A 27,821-nucleotide genomic window follows, 5' to 3' on the forward strand; every position below is an offset into this window, starting at 1 on the left:
AAAAAGAAAATCCAAATGTTGAATATCCCCACTCTGGCTGGATTCCAATAGGAATACACGTCCCTTGCAAGCCAGAATAATGTGACTTTGCAGGCCTGAGTGTCAGGCCACTACATTAGGGTAAAACTAGGCCTTAAAAAATAAGGCCTTATGAAATATGTATAGTTTTTTCTTAAATAATAACATTTTAATGATAACATATTTGCTTAGGATCTCACTTGGTGAAAGCCACATGACTGAAAATGAATCCAACAACCATATCAGTAACAAATACAGTCATGGGTAGTAACTCTCTACGATTCACTCAAAAAAGGCAAGGCACACTGGGAAATATGCAAATAGAGATTTACACTGAGCAAAGTGTTAATTTAAAACACTGGAGACACTGGAGAGGAGATCATCTGATGTGTGATCTCTGGTCAGAGCTACCTGGTTGTGTCAAGCTCAGGGATTTGACAGTAATGAAACCGACACACACCAAAACACATGGACTCATTAACTCCTTATATTCTCATCTCTCCCTCCTCTTTTTCTCTCTCCCTTCTCTCGTTATGTCTTCCTCTCTCTCTCTCTCACAAACCCTTTATCTCCTTTGTAGTGTTATCTTTCCTTGGCCTCCCTCCCTCACTCCTCTTCTCTCTTCCTCCTGGCACTCTGTAGCAGGTCTTGGCTTGTTTGGACTGAGTGATGTCTTCATCACAAATCTCCTGTGTCTGTGGCTCTTTCCAGTTTTAAGTGTTTACCTCCCCTCAATGTGGAGCTGTGAGAAACGGGGTCCTTCTGATCCGCTGGAGTTCTGTGGTGTGAGGAGAGCTAAGCTAACTCCAGAGCCAAAAGGAGAGAGAAAGGGATAATAAGAGGGTGAGAGAGAGAGAATAAGAGGATGGGAGAGAGAGAGAGAGAGAGGTGCAGTAGGGATATGCAGAGAAAACTGGAATACGTGTGTGTGCATGCGCATGTGTGTGTAAGTTCCCAGGAGAGGGAGAATCTTACAAGGAGAGAAAACCCAGCAGGTGAGAATCCAATCCAGGGCTTATATCCATATAATATAAGCACTGTTAAACTGCTATTACTATACCGAAGAAAAATATTAAATGCAACATGCAACAATTTTGAAGATTTTACTGAGTTACAGTTTATAGAAGGAAATCAGTCAATTTAAATGAATTCATTAGGCTCTAATCTATGGATTTCACATGACTGGGCAGGGGTGCAGCCTTGTGTGGGCCTTGGAGGGCATAGACCAACCCACTTGGCAGCCAGGCATACCCACCTAGAAGGGTGGGCACCTGCTCGTCGAACATCTAATTCCAAAATGATGGGCATTAATATGGAGTTGGTCCACCCTTTGCTGCTATTACAGCCTCCACTCTTCTGGGAAGGCTTTCCACACGATTTTGGAACATTGCTGCGGGGACTTGCTTCCATTGAGCCACAGGAGCATCTGTGAGGTCGGGCACTGATGTTGGGCGATTAGGCCTGGCTCGCAGTCGGTGTTCCAATTCATCCCAAAGGTGTTTGATGGGGTTGAGGTCAGAGCTCTGTGCAGGCCAGTCAAGTTCTTCCACACAGATCTCATCAAACCATTTCTGTATGGACCTCACTTTGTGCACAGGCATTGTCATGCTGAAACAGGAAAAGGCCTTCCCCATTCTGTTGCCACAAAGTTGGAAGCACAAAATCCTCTAGAATGTCATTGTATGCTGTAGAGTTAAGATTTTCCTTCACTGGAACTAAGGGTCCTAGCCGAAACATGAAAACATCCCCAGACCATTATTCCTCCTCCACCAATCTTTACAGTTGGAACTGTGCATTCAGGCAGGTTGTGTTTGGCGGATGCCAGAAGAACCCTGATTAATCAGTCAGACTTCCAGATGTTTTAGCGTTATTTATCACTCCAGAGAACGTGTTTCCACTGCTCCAGAGTCCTATGTCGGCGAGCTTTAAACCACTCCAGCTGACGCTTGGCATTCTGCATGGTGATCTTAGGCTTGTGTGCGGCTACTCAGCCATGGAAAGCCAATTCATGAAGCTCCCGATGAACAGTTATTTTGCTGACGTTGCTTCCAGAGACAGTTTGGAACTCGGTAGTGAATGTTGCAACCGAGGACAGACGATTGTTACACGCTTCAGCACTCGGCGGTGCCGTTCTGTGAGCTTGTGTGGCCTACCACATCGGGGCTGAGCTGTTGTTGCTCCTAAACGTTTCCACTTCACAATAATAGCACTTACAGTTGACCGGGGCAACTCTAGCAGGGCAGAAATTTGAAGAACTGACTTGTTGGAAAGTTGGCATCCTATGATGGTGCCGCATTGAAAGTCACTGAGCTCTTCAGTAAGGCCATTCTACTGCCAATGTTTGTCTATGGAGATTGCATGGCTGTGCGCTTGATGTTATACACCTGTCAGAAACTGGTGTGGCTGAAATAACAAAATCCAAACATTTGAAGGGGTGTCCACATACTTTTGGCCATGTAGTGCATATTGTTTAATAATGCACATTGATAATACTTAAACAATATGCAATCGAGTATGTTGAGATTAGCTGACTAAGATCAAGCAATGGTAATGAGAAGCGAAGAACAAAGCAAGTATTTAATTAACATAGTAGCAGTGTACAAGTTCCATAATATAAGGCAAAATCATACGTTTTACAAAGCATCACTGGCATTAAAACAGGCCTTATTCTAGGCCTAAAGATCTAAGCGTGAACAAAACATGCCTTACTCAGGCCAAAGGCCAAGCAGTCTAGAGAAGAGCGTTTACATACAACCGTTTCCGTAGGGCAAGAGATCGAACACAATACCTTTTGAAGGTCTAACTTTTCCAACCATAACCATTCACCATTGACCAATCAGACCCACCAAACTACGGTAGCTTGATCAATCTGGCCCAATCTCCACAGCATGTCACAGCATCCAAAGCCTTTTGCATGCAGTACTTTCAAGTTCACCCTGTCCAGATACAAGTTACCACAGAGATCATACATCAATACAGATGGCAGAAAAAAATTCTCCACAGAGGACAAGTTTCAGACGAATACCAAACATGGCTACAATAGCATTATTCTAACACACATTTCTATAGAGGCATTTTGTCCTCTTAACGGGGGAAGTGCTAACTGGTCCTTGAGCATTGTCTTGGACCATTTGCCATGCGGACCCAGGTGGAAAAGAGCAAATTAGTTGGGGCGGGTGCCTTCATATGTCTGTCTAAGACGTTCGATAAGTGACGTTGTACCGATGACGCTGTCCTGCCTGACTCAGTGTGTCTGTCTGTCTGTCTGACTGTCCATGTCCTTGTCATATAGAGCAGTGTGGATAGGGACTACAGCCATTGACATCCACTCTCTGTTTGTCTCTTTACACCAACATCACAGAGGGGGCGGGGGGGCGATAGAGAGAGAGAGAATAGGAAAGGGGGAGGGAGCGGAGGAGAGGATGGGAGAGATACAAGGAGTGAGGAGGGATTTCGAATCAAAGAGGAGGGAGAAGGAGAGCAAAGGGGAGGGCTTAGGGAAATAGAGAGCGTGTGATTGAGCGAGAGAGCGTGTAAAGCATGTTGCTGCTGCTGGCTCTGTAATGCACTGTGAGCAGAGGACGAGAAAGAAAGAGGGAGAGAGGGAGTCACACACACACACCCTGTCTCTTGCACGCACACACACAGAAACTGAGAAGTGTCTTGCTTGGGAGATTGAGAGACACATGCACGCACTCTCACTCTCTCACACATGCACACACACACAGGGGGAGTGGTGAAGGCAGGCTCCGGTGCGTTTTGAAGCAGCAGTGAGAGTAAGAGAGAGGACTAGCCAGTACAGAGGACAGACGACTCTTAAGCTTGAACGGACCGTCACCTACCTACCAGCCCCCAGCCGATGAGCCACAGCCACTGCCACAGCACCGTAAGAGACTACAGCTACCTGTCACCTCCATCCCTTCATCCATCCCTCTCTCCCCCTCAACTCATCAGTGTCTGTGTGAAGGGCACTCGGCTGTAGTGGTTCTGTAGTTAGCGCGCCTTGCAGAGTTGGAGATCTGAGGGGAGGATAGGCAGCAGGCGTACTGAATGTGTTCCCCCTCTCTCTCTGCTCTCGTTCTTCATCTCTCTCGCTCCCTCATTCATGAATGTCACCTCTGTCTGTGGGAACTGCTGGTATTTACAAATGTTTCTTTCTTTCTCCCTCTTCCTCTCTCTCTCTCTCTGTCACTCTTGGGGGTAGGTGATAAAAGGGGTTATGCCAAGAGAGCTTGAAAGGAAGGGAAGATCCAGCTCTCCGTCCATCTGTCCGTCCGTCCGCCTCTTCATCCTCAACCCCCTTTTTTTCGGAGCTGGTATCTCAGGTTGGACTGTCCCATTTTGAATTCTTCCTTTTCTCTTGTCATTCTCTTGTTTTGATGGCGGGATGTTAAAGATCAGGTGAAGAAAGGAGGAGCTACATTGTGGACGTCTGCCAGGTCATGTCGTTTATACATTTTTTGTTTGTTGTTTTTTCAACGATCACTCATTTGTCCTCCTCCTGACTGAATTGAAGAGTGTGTGTGAGACGCAGGACTGGAGCCTATGAGGACTTTGAGACTGATCTGTTTTGATATGATCCGGTCGTCAGGCAAATTCTTTCCTATCCTGACGGAGCAGTATCAAAGTTAGCTGGAGCTCAAGGGAGAGGAGGGGGCCGTGGGGAGGGCCTGGGGCCCACGACAGAGCACCCGCATTGGGACACATGCAGAGAGGGACACTGGCATAGTGGTTCTTCTCACCCACTGTTTTCTGTGTTCAGGAACATGACAACAGTAGTTTTCTATTGTCCTGTTGTCATGTTGACAGAGGGACAGTGACATACCAGGGCAACACCTGAACAACAACAACGGTAACAGCAAGGACAGGCAACAGCCATATCTAAAAGACAACAACAGGTAAACCACCAGTGACAGCAACAATGCACTGCATCTAACCAAACCTCAATCAGCCAACACCTGATAACTTTGGGTGGGCCTTTGACAAGGACTCCACCCCTCCATCTCTCCATCCCCCTCTCTCCCTGCTGTGGTGTCCTTCTCCCTTCATCCTCCAGCGAGAATCCCCTAGTGACCCCACTCTGCTACTATATTTATCCAGATATTGTTGACATTATATTGACATTTATATGTCAATCTAGGCAAGTTTGCTCAAAGGATTCTGGGTAATCACCCCGGGCGGTGCTCCATCGCCCTGGGTGAAAGGGCAGGGGGGCGGCCCACGGTTCCCCCCGACCACAACCGGGTGAAGAGCGGGCGCGGGCAGCAAGATGGCGGCTCTCGCCAGCTCGTTGATCCGCCAGCGGCGGGAAGTGAAGGACCCCCAGGCCAACCGGCAGGTGGCCAACAAGAGGAAGCCGTGCCCCAAGGCCAACAAGTCCCTGTGCCAGAAACAGATATTATTACTCATTTCAAAAGTCCGACTATGTGGCAATCGAGGCCGAAAATTAGAAAAAAGACCGGGTGAGTCAACACATATCTTTCTCTTTTCGTTTTTTTTTCTTCTTTTTTGTCTTTCTTTCTTTCCCGCTGAGATTCAGGATTGTTTCTTTGGTCTGGTTTATTAAAAGAAAAGCTCCTTTACCTCCCTGTTACTGAACACACACGCAGAGTATGAGTTGAGTCTGTGCTCCCGGTAGGAAGGAGAGGTGTTATTCGGGTATTGACCAAGCGGGGACACTATTATAAGCCCCCGTCATGTGTGGGGGAGGTCAATGGAGCTGATCACAGGTTTATTGAACTCAGGTCAAGGTTCTCTTGAATCATCAGGGGAATGGCTGGAACATCTGTTGCATTATCAGCTAAATGGAAGCGAGTGGGAATAACTACTTGTATGTACTGGTTCTGTTCAGCCTGTCTGTAGAGAATCTAAAACCTTCAGACATATATCCAGTCACATCTGACAATACAGTAAAAGTACATTTTCTGAACACCTCATTTCCACCACAATACACCTCAAGGGTCAAAATATACATGGCAGATAATTAACCAGAAAACTGACCCCTTCACTGTCTGTAATGGCTCTGATTATTGTGTTTACGTGTCAACACGGCGGACCGACCAGCAGACAGGTCCCGGTCATCCGCGACAGTCGAATGAACTTGACATGTGGCGTAGTGATCTAGCGCCATATGAAAACGTCACTAGTCTCATTTACGATTATGGGGGCCGTTCACCGAGGGGCCCCCATGGTAACTGGCTTGGGACTATTTCTACATTAGGTGTTGTGTAAAATAAACCGTGTGAGTGTATGTGTATGTGTGTGTATGTGTTATAAACTCAGAGACACATTTAGCCTGTCAGAGGAAATCTATCAAAAGACATTTCTAGTTAGCGGAATTAAACTAGACGTGAGGAGGCATATTCCCAGAATGCTTTGGGGTCTCCGTCACTTCTTCTGGTGGCGTTTGATGACCTCCTATGTAAATGTACCAAAATGATGTTTAATTGTGGCAATAGTATTTCTATGAGGTAGTGTGAGACATTGGGTTGAGCATGAAGTCTAAGACAAACAGTTCTTCAAAGGATATTCTGGCATTTGGGATGAACTCGTGGACACCATTTTTATGTCTATGCGTGCTGTAGGAAGGAAATAAGAGGTCTATTCGCAAACCAATGCTAACTAGAAAATGGCTTCATTTTTGACTATAATACTGCTTAATTGCCAAATCTCGCAGTATCCCTTTAATGTATTTTTTTTTTTTAAATAAAAAAATAATATGAATATTATTTACAACATTGTGATGTTTGGAGATAAAGAGCACATCCTGATTTTGTGTGATATTCACACACTGTGACACACATCTCGGTCCTCTTGACATTTGGAACCGGCCGTTTGGAGTGTGCTGGGTGTCAATGAATTGGATTGATTTATTGTGACGTCACCTTTAGAATCTATTAGCCTTTTCTCGCTCAGTATACCGTCTTCTATTTAATATCATATTTCCGAGTACGATATCAGGCATGTCATTTTAAGAATTGAATGCCCACTTACTGTTTGATTCTGTTTGAGGTTTGACCTCTATTGTGGTTGGATTGTTGTGCGAATTTTCTATAAATGTGGTTTGAACGTTCTATAAATCAGTGGTTCTCAACTCACATTAAACCAATCTGGGAAACAATGTGTAATGCTATAGTGATAGTAGTTGTAGTAATCATATGTCAAATGAAATAATTCAATGTTGCCCATATTCTTGATGAAGAATGTTAAGAAGCCCTGCTAATAGCACCTCATTAAAAATGTTATCACTCTCCCTGGTTTTAGTCACTTCAGTTGAGAATCGCTGCTATAAATGTTGTGTGAACATTTGACAAATGCGGTGTGAACCTTCTATGAATGTCAACCCACCGTATTTCATCAGGATAATCACCATGGAAACCTCAACCCTGAACACAGCATCTGCCGTCGCGGTGACCGCACTGTAATTACAGGTGTAAAATATGGCGGAACACGCTCACGCTCACACCGACCGAGGCCACAGTGAAAACAGATATAAAGGCCAGGTCCTAATGGCCTGCCATTGTTTGAGACCCATTCCTTTTCTCTACAGTCTGATTGTTTTATGATCTCCACAATGGTGACATTCACTTTAAGATATAGCTGGGCCCCTGTCATTGTGGGAATATTGCTGAGAGAGAGAGAGAGAAAGACAATCATTTGCTCAGGGTGTGTGAGAAGGTGTGTGTGTGGTGCACGGTAACGAGGGATGGAGAGGGGAATGGAGAGAGGGGATAGCTGTGTCATGTTTAATTCCTGTATCAACTATGGTGACAGTTCAAACGTGTAGTATGTCAGTGTGTGATCTTTCCATTGGTGTGTGTTGTTTTGTTTGTGTTGGTGAGTGTGGTGGTGCGGGTGATATGGGTCAATATGTTTTAGTGTGTTTGTGTGTCTCTGTGACTGTGTGAGTGCTCCAAGTGTTCCTGCGTGAGTGGCAACGCAATCCCTTACAGAAAAACCACAAGAGATGTCAGTTCGAGAATGAGGTGAGTGGTGAATGTTAGAGGGGGAATAATTAGCCACACACCTCCTAGCCATTCACATGTGAAACTTCAATTGATTTGTGATATCATGTGAAAACAAGTTTTTTGGAACACTTCACAAGTGATATGAGGAACTGACCCCCCCCCCCCGGTGGGTACTATCCCAAACTACAAACTAATGCCGGCCAACCCTCCACTAATGCCGGCCCACCCTCCACTTCAGCCAGTCAGCTGTTAAGAAGGTCAGCCTGCTCCACTGCAACCAACACTACATGGAGGAGGAATCACCACATGGGAATTACAGACACAGACAGAGACAGAGAGACAGAGAGACAGAGACAGAGAGTGAGGAGACAGAGACAGAGACAGAGAGAGAGAGAGAGAGAGAGAGAGAGAGAGAGAGAGAATGAATGGGATGATGTATAGGGCATAAATGCTGTTAACCAAACAGAATACAGCAACACCTAGACCACACATCATTTTAGGGGCACGCTCATCTATTGTGTGTGTGTCTGCATGACAGTGGGCCTGCATGAGGATGTCTGTGTTTGCATAGAGACAAATGATGTGGTGACAACACACACACTCTGGCTGGCTGCTGGTGTGTATAAAGGAAGGGTGTGTGTATAGAGGCAGCGTGTGAGTGGTTCATTCTTGCAGTGTGATTCATCAGGCCCCGTCAGCAGCACTCATTAACACACTGATTTATCAATAACAGACACACACAGATTTGATCAACAACACCGTGCTCAGTTTAGAGAGCAGCCTCTCAGCCCTGCACACACACAGAGCGGTATCGGCCTGTCCCGAGGTTAACCCATCTCTTTCTCTCTAAAGTGTATCTTCTCTCCCTGGCTAAAGTAACCATGGCAGCGTTGTCAGTGAGCCAGGCAGTTAGTCAGGGACAAAGGGGAGCTGGGGCATTGTGTATTATGCTACAGTACATAGACCCAGGAACCAGTCTATTGTGAAGCTGATCATGTGCATCTATAACGTACAGCAACTCTAATTATTATAGGGGAGTGTCTACTATTGGGGATGAGATGACAGGCATTCACTGTTGTGCGGGGATTGTGCATGCATGATGCTTGATGCACGTAACTACATACAGTAGACAGTATTACACACACACACACACACACACACACACACACACACACACACAGCACGTTTGTCAATAAGGATATTGCTTTCCCATTAGTGTTGTAGTGTGAAAAATACAACTACTGCAATAAACCACAGAAAATGTAAGTGTTACATACCACTGAACATTTGTAATTATTTCATTACGATATTGTTTCCAAATATGGTCGCAGATCTATAAAAGGCTATGAGCTGTGAGCGAATGACAGCAATTTCTATCCCGCCGTTCAGACCACCGCCATCCAAAAGAATGATGTCTGATTCTACCCGTCTAAGATGGCCGTAAATTTCCATTCTTCAGTTCCATTGTTTTTCACTACTCACCTCCTGTTTAATGCCAATGGGACAGATGTTGTGTGTGAAATGGTGCCCGGTAGCAATGGGTTTTAGATGATCACATTTGGTCTCACTAATGATCAATGAGTGTAAATGCTGAAGGTCCTACCTGACTGATTTATGGTTTTTTGTGGAAAGTCTATTTGTTTCTGTGGTTTTGGGTTGGACGTCAATCATCATCTATGGGCGATGACTTTGGGGAGGTGGGGGGGGGGCTGTGTGTAGTGCCTGGTAAAGGCATTATTTGGCATGGATTGGTGCGAGTGCCATGGTACCAAAGTGGGACAGAGAGAGAAGGGCAGTCGATTTGGGATCGGAATAACAGTGCTTCAGATGACCTTCAAAGTAAGAGCACAGAGGGACAATACACACACACACGCACGCACACACACATGCAAACACACACAATCCGTGACAGATGTGCCACTGATATCAGTATGTCAAACAGCTCAGGGGTCATCAATGCACAATTAACCTGTTACACCATCTGTAACGTGTACCGGTGACACACACACACACACACACACACACGGGTAGAGTGCCCAATTAGTGCTCGGTGAGAGCATCGACATGGATAGGTGACAGTTCCATGGTACCAAAGTGGGACAGAGAGATTGGAGCACTTGATTTTGGATCAAACAACTGTGCTTCAGTTGACCTTCAAAGTAGGAGAAAACATAGGGACAACACACACACACACACAGTCAAAAACTGCACTGCAACAACAGGGCTTGCAATTTTAACAAATCACCACGCTTTTACAGCATATAATGGTGGAATCAAACAACACGTCAACAAACTTTTTTATGTGACAAATTGGACAAAATCATCACAAATTGTCATGCAGAATGTCATGATTGCCGAAGCAAAAATCTAACATTTTGGACCGCAGCTACCACAAAAACAAAATCCAATTATTTGGTCCACAAATCTGTAGGGACTGATTGATCCTGTCTTGTCATGTACAGTTTATATTGGCACCCTTGCACTTTGTTCAAGTAACTCACAATTTTCCCCTAAAAATAAGTTGTAATTGAACAAAGTATTTGGTATACACAATTCTTTATTTCACTGTTAATATTACAGAAGCTTTGTTTGATTCAGAACTTAATATATCCATTTAAATCAGAAAATAAACAGGATTGGCATTGACAAAATTGACACCCTATACTTAATATTTGGTAGCACTGCCTTTGGTCAAAATTCAAGCGCTTCCGATAACCATCAATGAGCTTCCCACCTCTGTACTGGTAGTTTGTCCCACTCCTCTTGTGCAAACTGCTCCAGTTCTCCCAGATTAGAAGGGGGCCTTCTCCCAACTGCTGTTTTCAGATTTCTCCAAGTTTTAAATGGGATTTAGATCTGGACTCATTGCTGGCCACATCAGAACAATCCAGTGTTTCGTCTTGAACTCATCCTGGGTACTTTTTGAAGTGTGTTTTGGGGTTATTGTCCTGCTGGAAGACCCAGGACCTTTGACAGAGACCCAGCTTTCTGACACTGCGCTCCAAAATACCTTGGTTTTCTCCTGATTTAATGATGCCATGCACACGTTCAAGGAACTCAGTGCCAGAGGCAGCAAAGCAACCCCAAAACATCACTGAACCTCCTCCATGTTTGACTGTAGAGAAGGTGTTATTTTATCTGAAGGCTTCATTTTGTTTTCTGTGAACATAGAGATTGTGTGCTTTACCAAAAAGCTGTAATTTGGTCTCATCTGTTCACAGGATATTTTCCCAGAAGGGTTTTGGCAAGTTCAGGTGTGTTTTGTCAAATTGCAGTCCAGCTTTCTTATGTCTTTCTCTCAGCAATGGGGTCCTTCTGTGTCTCCTACCACATAACCACCTTTCATTGAGTTGGCGACGGATGGTTGAGTTGAAACTGTCGTACCTTGTGTCTGAAGGTCAGCTTGAATCTGTGTGGCAGTTGATCAAGGTGATTTCTCCACAATTCAAACAATCCTTCGCTGCACTCTTCCATCAAGTTCTCTCTTGCGGCCACGTCCTGGGAGGTTGGCGACAGTGGGCATTGGACTTAAACTTCTCTATAACATTACGTACGGTGGATTTAGCAACATCAAGGTCTCTAGAGATGGACTTGTAGCCTTGAGATTGTCCACGCTTGGCTATAATCTTGTGTCTGGCCTCCTCAGATAGTTCTTTGGTTTTCTTTCTTTTGTCTATACTCATTGCGGTACACACAGTGACACAAAACAGGAGAATGAGTCCTTTTCTCTATTCAACTGGTTGAATACATGATTTTTATACTGCAGACAACTTCAACTCAGCACAGGTGAGTTCAATTCCAAAGTAAATGAGAATCACCTGTTTGAAATCGAATTATTTCTAACTACTTCTAGAAGGTGCCAATAATATTGTCCGGGCCATTTTAGGATTTCTTTGTGGAATTAGCTAAAATTCAGTAAATTATTCCTTTTTTTTTTCTTCAACTGCACACCGAAGACATACTTATGTGGATACCAAAATAAGCTTTCATGTCAATAAGAAATGCGGCATTATTTGAAAAAAGTGCAAGGGTGCCATTATTGTTGGCCACGACTGTACGTAGTTGGCAGCCTTCTCTCTCATTGTGAATATGTGACTTAAGCACATGCAGGTAAAAGATGTGTTTCTGCCAAGGCAGCATCTTCCTCTCTCCCCACCTTCTTGACTCAATGTCAAAAATGAGCAAGTGGCGAGATGACATGAATGAAGCCAGTCCAGCAGTCCAGCCACTCGCCAGTCCAGCTTCCCTGCCCCATCCACCGCTCCCTGGACACTGATCTCTTGGCTACATAGCTGATGCACTCTGGACTGTCCATTAATCACGGTACTCCATTCTGCTTGTTTATGTTTTATCTGTCGGCCCCGTTGCCTAGTCAACGCCATTTTACCTGCTGTTGTTGTGCTAGCTGATTAGCTGTTGTCTCACCTACTGTTTAAGCTAGCTTTCCCAATTCAACACCTGTGATTACTGTATGCCTCACTGTATGTCTCTCTCAAATGTCAATATGCCTTGTATACTGTTGCTCAGGTTAGTTATCATTGTTCTAGTTCACAATGGGGCCCCTAGTTCTACTCTTCATACCCCTGATAACTCCTCTGTCCCACCTCCCACACATGCGGTGACCTCACCCATTACAACCAGCATGTCCAGAGACACAACCTCTCTCATCATCACCCAGTGCCTGGGCTTACCCCCGCTGTACCCGCACCCCACCATACCCCTGTCTGCGCATTATGCCCTGATTATATTCTACCATGCCCAGAAACCTGCTCCTCTTACCCTCTGTCCCCAACGCTCTAGGCGACCAGTTTTGATAGCCTTTAGCCGCACCCTCATACTACTCCTTCTCTGTTCCGCGGGTGATGTGGAGGTAAACCCAGGCCCTGCATGTCCCCAGGCACCCTCATTTGTTGACTTCTGTGATCGAAAAAGCCTTGGTTTCATGCATGTCAACATCAGAAGCCTCCCTAAGTTCGTTTTACTCACTGCTCTAGCACACTCTGCTAACCCTGATGTCCTTGCTGTGTCTGAATCCTGGCTCAGGAAGGCCACCAAAAATTCAGAGATTTCCATACCCAACTATAACATCTTCCGTCAAGATAGAACTGCTAAAGGGGGAGGAGTTGCAGTCTACTGCAGAGATAGCCTGCAAAGTAATGTCATACTTTCCAGGTCCATACCCAAACAGTTCGAACTACTAATTTTGAAAATTACTCTCTCCAGAAATAAGTCTCTCACTGTTGCCGCCTGCTACCGACCCCCTCAGCCCCCAGCTGTGCCCTGGACACCATTTGTGAATTGATCGCCCCCATCTAGCCTCAGAGTTTGTTCTGTTAGGTGACCTAAACTGGGATATGCTTAACACCCCGCCAGTCCTACAATCTAAGCTAGATGCCCTCAATCTCACACAAATCATCAAGGAACCCACCAGGTACAACCCTAACTCTGTAAACAAGGGCACCCTCATAGACGTCATCCTGACCAACTGGCCCTCCAAATACACCTCCGCTGTCTTCAACCAGGATCTCAGCGATCACTGCCTCATTGCCTGTATCCGCTACGGAGCCGCAGTCAAACGACCACCCCTCATCACGGTCAAACGCTCCCTAAAACACTTCTGTGAGCAGGCCTTTCTAATCGACCTGGCCCGGGTATCCTGGAAGGACATCGACCTCATCCCGTCAGTTGAGGATGCCTGGTCATTCTTTAAAAGTAACTTCCTCACCATTTTAGATAAGCATGCTCCGTTCAAAAAATGCAGAACTAAGAACAGATACAGTCCTTGGTTCACCCCAGACCTGACTGCCCTCGACCAGCACAAAAACATCCTGTGGCGGACTGCAATAGCATCGAATAGTCCCCGGGATATGCAACTGTTCAGGGAAGTCCGTAACCAATACACGCAGTCAGTCAGGAAAGCTAAGGCCAGCTTCTTCAGGCAGAAGTTTGCATCATGTAGCTCCAACTCCAAAAAGTTCTGGGACACTGTGAAGTCCATGGAGAACAAGAGCACCTCCTCCCAGCTGCCCACTGCACTGAGGCTAGGTAACACGGTCACCACCGATAAATCCATGATTATCGAAAACTTCAATAAGCATTTCTCAACGGCTGGCCATGCCTTCCGCCTGGCTACTCCAACCTCGGCCAACAGCTCTGCCCCCGGCAGCTCCTCGCCCAAGCCTCTCCAGGTTCTCCTTTACCCAAATCCAGATAGCAGATGTTCTGAAAGAGCTGCAAAACCTGGACCCGTACAAATCAGCTGGGCTTGACAATCTGGACCCCCTATTTCTGAAACTTTCCGCCGCCATTGTCGCAACCCCTATTACCAGCCTGTTCAACCTCTCTTTCATATCGTCTGAGATCCCCAAGGATTGGAAAGCTGCCGCAGTCATCCCCCTCTTCAAAGGGGGAGACACCCTGGACCCAAACTGTTACAGACCTATATCCATCCTGCCCTGCCTATCTAAGGTCTTCGAAAGCCAAGTCAACAAACAGGTCACTGACCATCTCGAATCCCACCGTACCTTCTCCGCTGTGCAATCTGGTTTCCGAGCCGGTCACGGGTGCACCTCAGCAACACTCAAGGTACTAAACGATATCATAACCGCCATCGATAAAAGACAGTACTGTGCAGCCGTCTTCATTGACCTTGCCAAGGCTTTCGACTCTGTCAATCACCATATTCTTATCGGCAGACTCAGTAGCCTCGGTTTTTCGGATGACTGCCTTGCCTGGTTCACCAATTACTTTGCAGACAGAGTTCAGTGTGTCAAATCGGAGGGCATGCTGTCCGGTCCTCTGGCAGTCTCTATGGGGGTGCCACAGGGTTCAATTCTCGGGCCGACTCTTTTCTCTGTATATATCAATGACGTTGCTCTTGCTGCGGGCGATTCCCTGATCCACCTCTACGCAGACGACACCATTCTATATACTTTCGGCCCGTCATTGGACACTGTGCTATCCAACCTCCAAACAAGCTTCAATGCCATACAACACTCCTTCCGTGGCCTCCAACTGCTCTTAAACGCTAGTAAAACCAAATGCATGCTTTTCAACCGATCGCTGCCTGCACCCGCATGCCCGACTAGCATCACCACCCTGGATGGTTCCGACCTCGAATATGTGGACATCTATAAGTACCTAGGTGTCTGGCTAGACTGCAAACTCTCCTTCCAGACTCATATCAAACATCTCCAATCGAAAATCAAATCAAGAGTCGGCTTTCTATTCCGTAACAAAGCCTCCTTCACTCACGCCGCCAAGCTTACCCTAGTAAAACTGACTATCCTTCCGATCCTCGACTTCGGCGATGTCATCTACAAAATGGCTTCCAACACTCTACTCAGCAAACTGGATGCAGTCTATCACAGTGCCATCCGTTTCGTCACTAAAGCACCTTATACCACCCACCACTGCGACCTGTATGCTCTAGTCGGCTGGCCCTCGTTACATATTCGTCGCCAGACCCACTGGCTCCAGGTCATCTACAAGTCCATGCTAGGTAAAGCTCCGCCTTATCTCAGTTCACTGGTCACGATGGCAACACCCATCCGTAGCACGCGCTCCAGCAGGTGTATCTCACTGATCATCCCTAAAGCCAACACCTCATTTGGCCGCCTTTCGTTCCAGTACTCTGCTGCCTGTGACTGGAACGATTGCAAAAATCGCTGAAGTTGGAGACTTTTATCTCCCTCACCAACTTCAAACATCAGCTATCTGAGCAGCTAACCGATCGCTGCTGCTGTACATAGTCTATTGGTAAATAGCCCACCCATTTTCACCTACCTCATCCCCATACTGTTTTTATTTATCTACTTGCTCTTTTGCACACCAATATCTCTACCTGTACATGACCATCTGATCATTTATCACTCCAGTGTTAATCTGCAAAATTGTAATTATTCGCCTACCTCCTCATGCCTTTTGCACACATTGTATATAGACTCCCCCTTTGTTTTCTACTGTGTTATTGACTTGTTAATTGTTTATTCCATGTGTAACTCTGTGTTGTCTGCTCACACTGCTATGCTTTATCTTGGCCAGGTCGCAGTTGCAAATGAGAACTTGTTCTCAACTGGCCTACCTGGTTAAATAAAGGTGAAATAAAAAAAAAAAAAAAAAGCATTGTCCCTTTAATCATGTCAGTATTAACAGAGGAAAGAGAGGAAAGCCTACATTAGCATTTTCAATTTGCCTGATTTTATGCACACACAGATGTGCATACCGTGCATTCGGAAAGTATTCAGAACCCTTGACTTTCCCCACATTTTGTTACAGCCTTATTCTAAAATGGATTAAATCGTTTTTTCCCCCTCATCAATCTACAGATAATACCCCATAATGACAAAGCAAAAAAATGGTTTTGGGAATTTGCAGAAAATGTATAAAAAATATATATATTCTCCTCAATCTACACATAACACCCTATAATGAAAATACAGAAACAGGCATTTAGAAATGTTTGCAAATGTATAAAAAATAAAAAATTGAAATATCACATTTAGATAAGTATTCAGACTCTTCACTCAGTACTTTGTTGAAGCACCTTTGGCAGTGATTATGGCCTCTAGTCTTCTTGGTATGACGCTACAAGCTTGGAACACATTGGGGAGTTTCTTAAGCTCTATCAGGTTGGATGGGGAGCGTCGCCGCACAGCTATTTTCAGGTCTCTCCAGAGATGTTCGATCGGGTTCAAGTCTGTGCTCTGGCTGGGCCACTCAAGGACATTCAGAGACTTGTCCTGAAGCTACTCCTGCGTTGTCTTGGCTGTGTGCTCAGGGTCGTTGTCCTGTTGGGAGGTGAACCTTTGCCCCAGTCTGATGTTCTGAGAACTCTGGAGCAAGTTTTCATCAAGGATCTCTCTGTACTTTGCTCTGTTCATCTTTGCCTCGATCCTGACTGGTCTCCCAGTCCCTGACCTGAAAAACATCCCCACAGCAACAGTTTTCAGCTGTGCTAACATAATTGCAAAAGGGTTTTCTAATGATCAATTAGCCTTTTAAAATGAAAAACTTGGATCAGCTAACACAACTTGACATTGGAACACAGGAGTGATGGTTGCTGATAATGGGCCTCTGAACGCCTAAGTAGATATTCCATTAAACATCTGCCGTTCCCAGCTACAACATTAACACTGTCTACACTGTGTTTCTGATCAATTTGATGTTATTTCAACGGACAAAAAATGTGCTTCTCTTTCAAAAACAAGGACATTTCAAAGTGACCCCAAATGTTTGAACGGTAGTGTACATGCAGAGAAAAACACAAATGCGCATGCACCCCCCGCACCCTCCTCTCCCCTTCACCCCTCGTGGCCATGCGTGCAGAGTGTGATATCTCTGTCGACCCTGTCACACCGGCCTCACACACCCTCATTAAATAACTCTTCCCTCTAACCCCCTCTTTTCTATCCTCCGTCTCCTCCCCCTCTCTTCTACCCACGGCCAGTGTATGTGTGTGGTGTGTCAGAGCTGGGCGCGTGTTCATTTGCTTTGATCATGGAGGGATTAGGGGGTGACAACAGGTGTGAAAGACAAAATAGATAATGGCATACTATGCTCCTGGCATCTCTCTCTTTCTACCGCCCCACGCCTCTCTCCAGCTACCACCACTACCCCTTCCCACACACGCACACATACAGTGGGGCAAAAAAGTATTTAGTCAGCCACTAATTGTGCAAGTTCTCCCACTTAAAAAGATGAGAGAGGCCTGTAATTTTCATCATAGGTATACTTAAACTATGACAGACAAAATGAGAAAAGAACATCCAGAAAATCACATTGTAGGATTTTTAAATTCATTTATTTGCAAATTATGGTGGAAAATAAGTATTTGGTGAATAACAAAAGTTTATCTCAATACTTTGTTAAATACCCTTTGTTGGCAATGACAGAGGTCAAACGTTTTCTGTAAGTCTTCACAAGGTTTTCACACACTGTTGCTGGCTAGGCCACTCCAGGACCTTGAAATGCTTCTTACGAAGCCACTCCTTTGTTGCCTGGGCGGTGTGTTTGGGATCATTGTCATGCTGAAAGACCCAGCCACGTTTCATCTTCAATGCCCTTGCTGATGGAAGGAGGTTTTCACTCAAAATCTCACAATACATGGCCCCATTCATTCTTTCAGTCGTCCTGGATCAGTCGTCCTGGTCCCTTTGCAGAAAAACAGCCCCAAAGCATGATGTTTCCACTCCCATGCTTCACAGTAGGTATGGTGTTCTTTGGATGCAACTCAGCATTCTTTGTCCTCCAAACACGACGAGTTGAGTTTTTACCAAAAAGTTCTATTTTGGTTTCATCTGACCATATGACACTCTCCCAATCTTCTTCTGGATCATCCAAATGCTCTCTAGCAAACTTCAGACGGGCCTGGACATGTACTGGCTTAAGCAGGGGGACACGTGTGGCACTGCAGGATTTGAGTCCCTGGCGGCGTAGTGTGTTACTGATGGTAGGCTTTGTTACTTTGGTCCTAGCTCTCTGCAGGTCATTCACTAGGTCCCCCCGTGTGGTTCTGGGATTTTTGCTCACCGTTCTTGTGATCATTTTGACCCCACGGGGTGAGATCTTGCGTGGAGCCCCAGATCGAGGGAGATTATCAGTGGTATTGTATGTATTGCCATTTCCTAATAATTGCTCCCACAGTTGATTTCTTCAAACCAAGCTGCTTACCTATTGCAGATTCAGTCTTCCCAGCCTGGTGCATGTCTACAATTTTGTTTCTGGTGTCCTTTGACAGCTCTTTGGTCTCGGCCATAGTGGAGTTTGGAGTGTGACTGTTTGAGGTTGTGGACAGGTGTCTTTTCTACTGATAACCAGTTCAAACAGGTGCCATTAATACAGGTAACGAGTGGAGGACAGAGGAGCCTCTTAAAGAAGAAGTTACAGGTCTGTGATAGCCAGAAATCTTGCTTGTTTGTAGGTGACCAAATACTTATTTTCCAACATAATTTGCAAATAAATTCATTAAAAGTCCTACAATGTGATATTCTGGATTTTTTCTTCTAATTTTGTCTGTCATAGTTGATTTTGTCTGTCATATGATGAAAATTACCAGCCTCTCTCATCTTTTTAATTGGGAGAACTTGCACAATTGGTGGCTGACTAAATACTTTTTTGCCCCACTGTATACACATGCTGCACTAAAACATGTATACTAACGGTCACTTAAAGCAATCTTTTGACATGAGTACATGAAACACAGTTAAAGTAACTGCCAGGTGAAATCTCACTTTTAAAAGTTCATATTCTGTTAACTCATAACCAAATAATGTTGTTGACTTGTCCTATACTCGTATTTGTGGCCAAAGCATAAATTGGAGAAAAAAAACACTTAACCCCCCCCCCCAAACTTGTATCTCAAACAGTGTTAAAAAAATGCTTGCTATTTCCTTATAGAACATGATGTCATCTCCCTGAGGAGGATAATCTGGCCAATCAGCAGTCTAATGACCATTATACACCCACACCCTTCTGTTGTTGGGGTACACACACACCGTTCCAACACAGAAAAGCAGCTTTTTAACATACCTATTTTTTTGAATTAGGAAGGAAAACTATATATAGGTAATATTTCATAGAGATCTGTAAACACTGGGCAGTTACTTTGTGGCGAAATCTGCTCGGAGCCTTCACCGTGCGCTGCCACTTTAAGAGCGCATGAGCAGTAAAGGAAGGAGGAGATAAAGAGAGCTCGTTCAGCTCTTTGGGGAGGGGCTCTTGGGTGGCGCGACAGTTTGATTGTGTGTGCTGTGCTGCAGAAGTTTTGTTTGTTTTCAGCGTGTGTAGTTTATAGAGTATATAACTCAATCATCGGTGTAATCGCTCTAGGTCGTGGTTGTTTTCGTTTGGGACCGCGCCCGTTATGGATCGCATGGATTAGTAGCAACATTGTTGCGAAGCTTTAACATACAAACCAACAAACCATCGGACAGTCAGACAGTACACCTGCACGCCTGAAGACCACAGCTAAGATCTCTCATCTTTTTCTCTTTCTCTTCCCTCTCATTCCAGTGCTTTACCCTGCAACAGACTCTCTATTTTTCAAATGCACTTCCCATTGAAGTACATTAGAGCTGGACTATTATTTCCCTCCCAGAAGTGTTTGGAGGGACATTTTAGTAGGTTGCTTGCAAGTTGTATATTATGTGAACTGTATTGAGGTGGGGTGTACTAATGACATGTGGCCGAGAAGACTGTGGACATTTTTAAGGCCTTTGTTGTGTCGATGAACACCCCCCACATTCATACCCTCTGCACTCATCCACTAGAAAATAATACAGATTATTGCAAATCCTATGTTGATGACTGGGTTCGTTCTTGTATGAAGTTGCTGTGGAATTGCTCTGCCATTATTAGTATTAGTATTATTGTATGAGGTATTCTTGTTTGGGTTACCCCTGTGTTGTGATGTGGGTTTTATATGGTGTGTATTCTCTTTTCTCTCCACTGGCTATCTGGTAAACAGGCTACCCTCTAGGCAGTCTCTTCTGCTGATGTGTGTGTGTCTGGTAGTGGTACTCTCTCTATTCTACTCTTTTCCTTTCGGCATGGTTAATACCTGCCTGGCGCCCGAACAAAATCTTTCTTTACCCTCTCCAACTTTAAATATTCAACACCTTCCATACTAAGTACACAAACTACATTAAAACATTCATGCTCTTCTGCCATGCAGCCAGCCACCACACTACTCATTATCAAAATGACTTCCGGAAGAGCAGTGTGTGTGTGTGTGTGTGTGTGTGCACGCAATGGCACGTGTATGCATACGTGCCTGAGCTTTCATGTCTGTCTGTGTGACTGTTCTTGTCTGTGTGTGTGTGTGTCTGCTCATGCCTGGTGGTTCCGTGTATGTGTGCCCGTGTGTGTGTGTGTGTCAACCATCCCATAAGAGGTAGCTAGAGTAGAGTGCTAGTATTTAGACTAACAAGGAGTACGTTACGGCAGTAAAGAGGCTCCCTGGTGATGTTCTGCTAAGGCAGGGTAGTGTTGTGATGGTAGGGCTGATGATGTAACAGGACCTTCTGCATTACAGGGATGGGGCTGATCTATGTGCACTGTGGGGTCTCCCCTGGGAACCTGGTGTGCGTGCAGAGCAATGAGTGCAGATGCATGTAATGTATGTTCATTTGTGTGTGTACACTGCATGACCAGGCGTATGTGGACACTTGCTCGACAAACATCTCATTCCAAAATCATGGGTATTAAAATGGAGTTTCTCCCCCCTTTGCTGCTATAACAGCCTCCACTCTCCTGGGAAGGCTTTCTAGTAGATGTTGGAACATTGCTGCAGGGACTTGCTTCGATTCAGCCACAAGAGCTTTAGTGAGGTCGGGCACTGATGTTGGGCGATTAGACCTGGCAAGCAGTCTGCATTCCAATTCATCCCAAAGGTGTTTGATGGGGTTGTGGTCGGGGCTCTGTGCAGGCCAGTCAAGTTCTTCCACACCGATCTCGACAAACCATTACAGTATGGACCTCGCTTTGTGCACAGAGGGCATTGCCATGCTGAAACAGGAAAGGGCCTTCCCCAAACTGTTGCCACAAAGTTGGAACCACAGAATTGTCTGGAATTTCATTATGTGCTGTAGAGTTAAGATTTCCCTTCACTGGAACTAAGGGGCCTTACCCGAACAATGAAAAACAGCCCCAGACCATTATTCCTCCACCAATCTTTACAGTTGGCACTATGCAGTCGGGCAGGTAGGGTTCTCCCGCCATCCGCCAAACCCAGATTTGTCTGTCAGACTGCCAGATGGTGAAGGGTGATTCAATACTCCAGAGAACGCGTTTCACTTCTCCAGAGTCCAATGGCGGCTAGCTTTACACCACTTCAGCCGACACTTGGCATTATGCATGGTGATCTTAGGCTTGTGTGCGGCTGCTGGGAAATGAAAACCCATTTCATGAAGCTCCCGACGAACAGTTCTTGTGCGGACGTTGTTTCCAGAGGCAGTTTGGACCTGGGTAGTGAGTGCTGCAACTAAAGAGAGGCGATTTTTATGCACTACGCGCTTTCAGCACTTTGCAGTCCCGTTCTTTGAGCTTGTGTGGCCTACCAATTCGAGGCTGAGCCATTGTTGCTCACAGACTTTTCCACGTCACAATATCAACACTTACAGTTGACCGTGGCAGCTCTAGCAGAGATTGCATGGCTGTGTGCGTGATGTTATACACCTTTCAGCAACGGTTGTGGCTGAAATAGCCAAATCCACTCATTTGAAGGGGTGCCCACATTTGTATACATGCCTTCGGAAAGTATTCAGACCTCTTTACTTTTTCCACATTTTGTTACGTTTACAGCCCTATTCTAAAATGGATTCAATGAAAAATACCCCATAATTACAAAGCCAAAACTGTTTTTTAGATCTTTGTGCAAATTTATAAAACATTTTAAAACATAAATCTGATTTATGTAAGTATTCAGACCCTATGAATACTGCTATGAGACTCGAAAGTCCACCTGTGTGCAATCTAAGAGTCACATGATCTGTCACATGATCTCAGTAAATATACACCTGTTCTGAAAGGCCCCAGAGTCTGCAACACCACTAAGCAAGGGGCACCACTAAGCAAGCGGCACCATGAAGACCAAGGAGCTCTCCAAACAGGTCAAGGAGAAAGTTGTGGAAAAGTAGAGATCAGGGTTGGGTTATAAAAAAATATCTGAAACTTTGAACATCCCACAGAGCACCATTAAATGCATTATTAAAAAATGTAAAGAATATGGCACCACAACAAACCTGCCAAGAGAGGGCTGCCCACCAAAACTCACGGACTAGGCAAGGAGGGCATTAATCAGAGAGGCAACAAAGATACCAAAGATAACCCTGAAAGAGCTGCAAAGCTCCACAGCAGAGATTGGAGTATCTTTTCCATAGACCACTTTAAGCTGTACACTCCAAACAGCTGAGCTTTACAGAAGAGTGGACAGAAATAAAGCCATTGCTTAAAAAAATGAATAAGCAAACACTTTTGGTGTTCACCAAAAGGCATGTGGGAGACTCCCCAAACATATGAAAGAAGGTACTCTGGTCAGATGAGACAAAAATTGAGCTTTTTGGCCATCAAGAAAAACGCGATGTCTGGCGCAAACCCAACACCTCCCATCACCCCGAGAACACCATCCACACAGTGAAGCATGGTGGTGACAGCATAATACTGTGGGGATGTTTTTCATGGGCAGGGACTGGGAAATTGGTCAGAATTGAAGGAATGATGGATGGTGCTAAATATAGGGAAATTCTTGAGGGAAACCTGTTTCAGTCTTCCAGGAATTTGAGACTGGGACAGAAGTTCACATTCCAACAGGACAATGACCCTAAGCATACTACTAAAGCAACACTCAAGTGGTTAAGGGGAAACATTTAAATGTCTTGTAATGGCCCAGTCAAATCCCAGACCTCAATCCAATTGAGAAACTGTGGTAGGACTTAAAGATTGCTGTACACCAGCAGAACCCATCCAACTTGACAGAGCTGGAGCAGTTTTAACTTGAAGAATGGGCAACAATCCCAGTGGCTAGGTGTGCCAAGCTTATAGAGACACCCCAAGAGACTTGCTGCTGTAACTGCTGCAAAAGGTGGCTCTACGAAGTATTGACTTTTGGGGGGGTCGAATGGTTATGCACGCTCAAGTTTTCAGTTTTTTTGTCTTATTTCTTGTTAGTTTCACAATAAAAAATATTTTGCATCTTCAAAGAGCTAGGCATGTTGTATAAATCAAATGATACAAACCCCCTAAAGAATCCATTTGATTTCCAGGTTGTAAGGCAACAGAATAGGAAAAATGCCAAGGGAGGTGAATACTTTCGCAAGCCACTGTACACAGTGTATATATAGGTGACCTTTGTGGATGTCTGCGTGTGTGAATGTATGTACATTTTGTGTGGGTTAGCCACCTTTGAAAGATGTGAGAACAAGTGTGTGGACTTGTGTATGTGTCTTAAAGGGGAATGGAAACACTTTAGGAAGTAAAGCTATAAGCACACGTGTGTATTCCATCCACTAATACTAAACATGAGCATTTGACATAGAAACATCTCTATTTTTAGGATGTTGATATTGTATGTTTATTAGAGGTATGGGTAGCACTATCTTAAATTGCCACTGACGACTGGCGGGAGAGAGCGAATAGTGAGCAATAGTAATGGGGTCTTTTTGTAGGAACTAACTCCGCCATGGTTCGTTTAGCAAAGCCTATGGGAAAATGTATAGGGTTTTTGGATAAACGATGAAAATAAGGTCTGTGGTAACACAGACTTAGGAGATCTTATATGTTTTGTTCTATGAGCTAATCTTCATCAGCTAACATCACTTTTTGTCAATTTTGACGCCTTTATGTAATAAAAACACAACACACAAAGGCTTCATAATTCCTAAAGATCACTGACTGACATTATCTCATAGAGCAAAACGTCTAAGATCTCATAAGTCTGTATTAACCACAGACCTTCGGCGTTTATTCCAAACCCACATTTTTCCCCATTTATTTTGCCCATGGGAATAGCTGAACGAACCAGAGGTAAATCATTTCCGTTTTTTAGGACTACAAGCTGGCGAGATCTATTTTGAGTGGGGGACTGAAAGTGAATGAATGGTGCCACGGGCCTCACCTACACTGGACCTGAAAGGTTTCTCACAACTTTAACAGCTTTGTCATTGAGATCAGGACAACAATATTAAGGTAAGACACTGTATAGCCAGTCGTGACCGGGAGTCCCATAAGGCGGTGCACAATTGGCCTAACGTGGTCCGGATTAGGGGAGGGTTCTCCTTGGCTCACCGCACTCTAGCTACTCGTGGTGGGCCGTGCGCTTGCAAGCTGACTTCGGTCGTCAGTTGAGCTGTGTTTCCTCCGACATATTGGTGCGGCTGGCTTCCAGATTAATCAAGCAGGTGTTAAGAAGCAGCGGGGCTTGGTGGATCATGTTTCGGAGGACTCATGGCTCGACCTTCGACTCTCCCGAGCCTGTTGGGGAGTTGCAGCGATGAGACAAGATCATAACTACCAATTGGTAGAAGGAAAAAAAATAGTTTTTACACTGGTAAATTATAATATTTACATTTTAAAGTATTTTTTCCGATTATAATATGAGTCTGTGAAATTAACTGTGATATGAATCCGAGTACACAGTCAGGCAGAACGAGCCATATTAGCTGGCTAGCCTACTTGATTTAGCTCTTCTCTTGTCTTGTCTCTTTGACGCCTAATGAGATATCTAGCTATGTTTTCATTGATAGATGGACAAAATACAATGCTCATACTGACAATTCAAAAGAGAATTTGTCATTGGTATTAGCTAAGAGCTAAAATGAAATGGCTAGTGTCTGATTCGATGTGTAGCAAGCTAGCTAGTAGCTAGTCAGCCACAAGAGAGAGCTGCTGCAGGATTGCTATTCTACAAGTAAAATGTATGATACCCATATAATTATCAGCTAGCTAAATAACTATCTACATAGGTAGATATCTCCTTAGGTGTCTTCATCTGTGATATGATTCCTAAAAATAGTAAGCCTGCTGACTGTTGATTGTAATAATGAATGTAGCCTAAACCTGAAGTTTAACCCTTACAGCTAGCTAGCTAATAGCTCTGACTTTTGAAAGCTCAGGCTGGTAGTCAGCTCGGTAACTACATTATCATTGTCTAGCTGGCACTCCAACAGTTAATTATGTATTATTGTTGTGTACTACTGGGCCTATGTGTGATGTACATTAGGTCTATGTTTAAAATGTTTTGCTTCCTCTCTCTCTCTCTCTCTCTCTCTCTCTGTAGGACACTGGTGGACTGTCAGCTCTCAGAACTTAGTGAAGAGGACGACACTGTAGACATGTCACCTGTGCACCAGGCAGTCAATGGAAGGTGTCTCCAAGATGCCAAGGACAGACAGGGGCTGGAGAGACTGGACAACATGCTGCTGAGTCTGCAGACAGGGCTGAGGGACAATCATACCCTCACAGCCTAGATAGAAGAAACATAGGAAGGAGGATATGATGTGGTTTGTTTGTGTTGCGCCAGGATGCAAGGGCAAGCAGTAATGCATCGTAGAGGACCTACATTGTTTTAGGTTGTGGTACTCCATTGTGTGTGACTCATTGCAGACATAGGGACTAGTAAAGGGACACCTAGTCCTCACCCAGTAGCTTAGATTGTCACTAGTCATTTTGCCTCCCTTGCATGCTTTTAATAAGTTCCCATTCTGACTCTTCATGTATTAGGCTATAAGCATAGTGGAATGCATTTGGCTATTGGCATTGTGTATTAGACGTTAATATACGTTTTAAAGCCAAATATTCTTATTATATGCCTTTTCTTATCATATTTTGTCATTCAAATTTTCAATGTAACTTGTACTTTGTTTTCAGGTTTGAGTGAGACAATGTATTGCCCGCAATAAAGTACTTTCAATAAAGTTCTTGATTTATTAATATTATATTACTTGTGTATGACTTTCCTTATCATATGTAAGACTAAATGCCATTTGTAATGTTTTGGTGCAGATATGTGTTTAATATACAGTCCAGATAAGAAAATATGTAATAATGGAATATTCCATGGAATTCTAGAAAAAAACACTGTTCACTGAAACGGATGTAACTCATTCACAGTACAAGGTATTAATATTCTGATTTCAGATTTTTAATCCTAACAAAATAAGAAAGACTCAATATGATCTATGTTTTTCTCTGTCCTCATAAGAAGTTGTGTAAATGGCAGTTGTTTGGGAAAAACGTGTTGCTTTTCATACACATTTTCACAGGTGTTTTTTCTTGACTGATTACCATTTCATTGATGCAGTGCTATTGTATGTCATTTCATTTGAACGGGCTGTTTCGCAGCTTTGGTAATACAGTACAGTGAGGGAAAAAAGTATTTGATCCCCTGCTGATTTTGTATGTTTGCCACTGACAAAGAAATGATCAGTCTATAATGTTAATGGTAGGTTTATTTGAACAGTGAGTGTAACGGTTTTCTTTAGGTGAAAGAGAGTCAGACCAAAATGCGGCGTGGCTATTGCGATCCATGTTTAATAAAACAAAGTAAACACGATCAAATACAAAAACAAATAAAAGTAAAACCGAAACAGCCTAATACTGGTGCAAAGTAACACAGAGACAGAACAAGGACAATCACCCACAAAACCCAACACCAAACAGGCTACCTAAATATGGTTCCCAATCAGAGACAATGACGAACACCTGCCTCTGATTGAGAACCATCAGGCCAAACAGAACTAGACATGTAACAGAATGCCCACTCAGCTCACACCCTGACTAACCAAAACATAGAAACATACAAAGCAAACTATGGTCAGGGTGTGACAGTGAGAGACAGAATAACAACAAAAAAATCCAGAAAAACGCATGTCAACAATGTTATAAATTGATTTGCATTTTAATGAGGGAAATAAGTATTTGACCCCTCTGCAAAACATGACTTAGTACTTGGTGGCAAAACCCTTTGCCAGCAATCACAGAGGTCAGACGTTTCTTGTAGTTGGCCACCAGGTTTGCACACATCTCAGGAGGGACTTTGTCCCACTCCTCTTTGCAGAGTCATTAAGGTTTCGAGGCTGATGTTTGGCAACTCGAACCTTCAGCTCCCTTAACAGATTTTCTATGGGATTAAGGTCTGGAGACTGGCTAGGCCACTCCAGGACCTTAATGTGCTTCTTCTTGAACCACTCCTTGGTTGCCTTGGCAATGTATTTTGGGTCATTGTCATGCTGGAATACACATCCACAACCCATTTTCAATACCCTGGCTGAGGGAAGGAGGTTCTCACCCAAGATTTGAGGGTACATGGCCCCGTCCATCGTCTCTTTGATGCGGTGAAGT

The 27,821-nt window shown here is 44.4% G+C and overlaps 1 long non-coding RNA gene across 1 annotated transcript; it reads left to right on the forward strand.

Moving 5' to 3' along the window:
• The first annotated feature begins 3,607 nt into the window (after positions 1 to 3,607).
• Positions 3,608 to 24,912, forward strand: LOC121847186. The gene is made up of 3 exons (XR_006084131.1): positions 3,608 to 3,904; positions 4,223 to 5,480; positions 24,529 to 24,912. It is a non-coding gene; the product is annotated as an uncharacterized LOC121847186 (long non-coding RNA).
• The last annotated feature ends 2,909 nt before the right edge of the window (positions 24,913 to 27,821 follow it).

This window comes from Oncorhynchus tshawytscha, linkage group LG09 (assembly GCF_018296145.1).
Source record: "Oncorhynchus tshawytscha isolate Ot180627B linkage group LG09, Otsh_v2.0, whole genome shotgun sequence".
Lineage (NCBI taxonomy): Eukaryota > Metazoa > Chordata > Actinopteri > Salmoniformes > Salmonidae > Oncorhynchus > Oncorhynchus tshawytscha.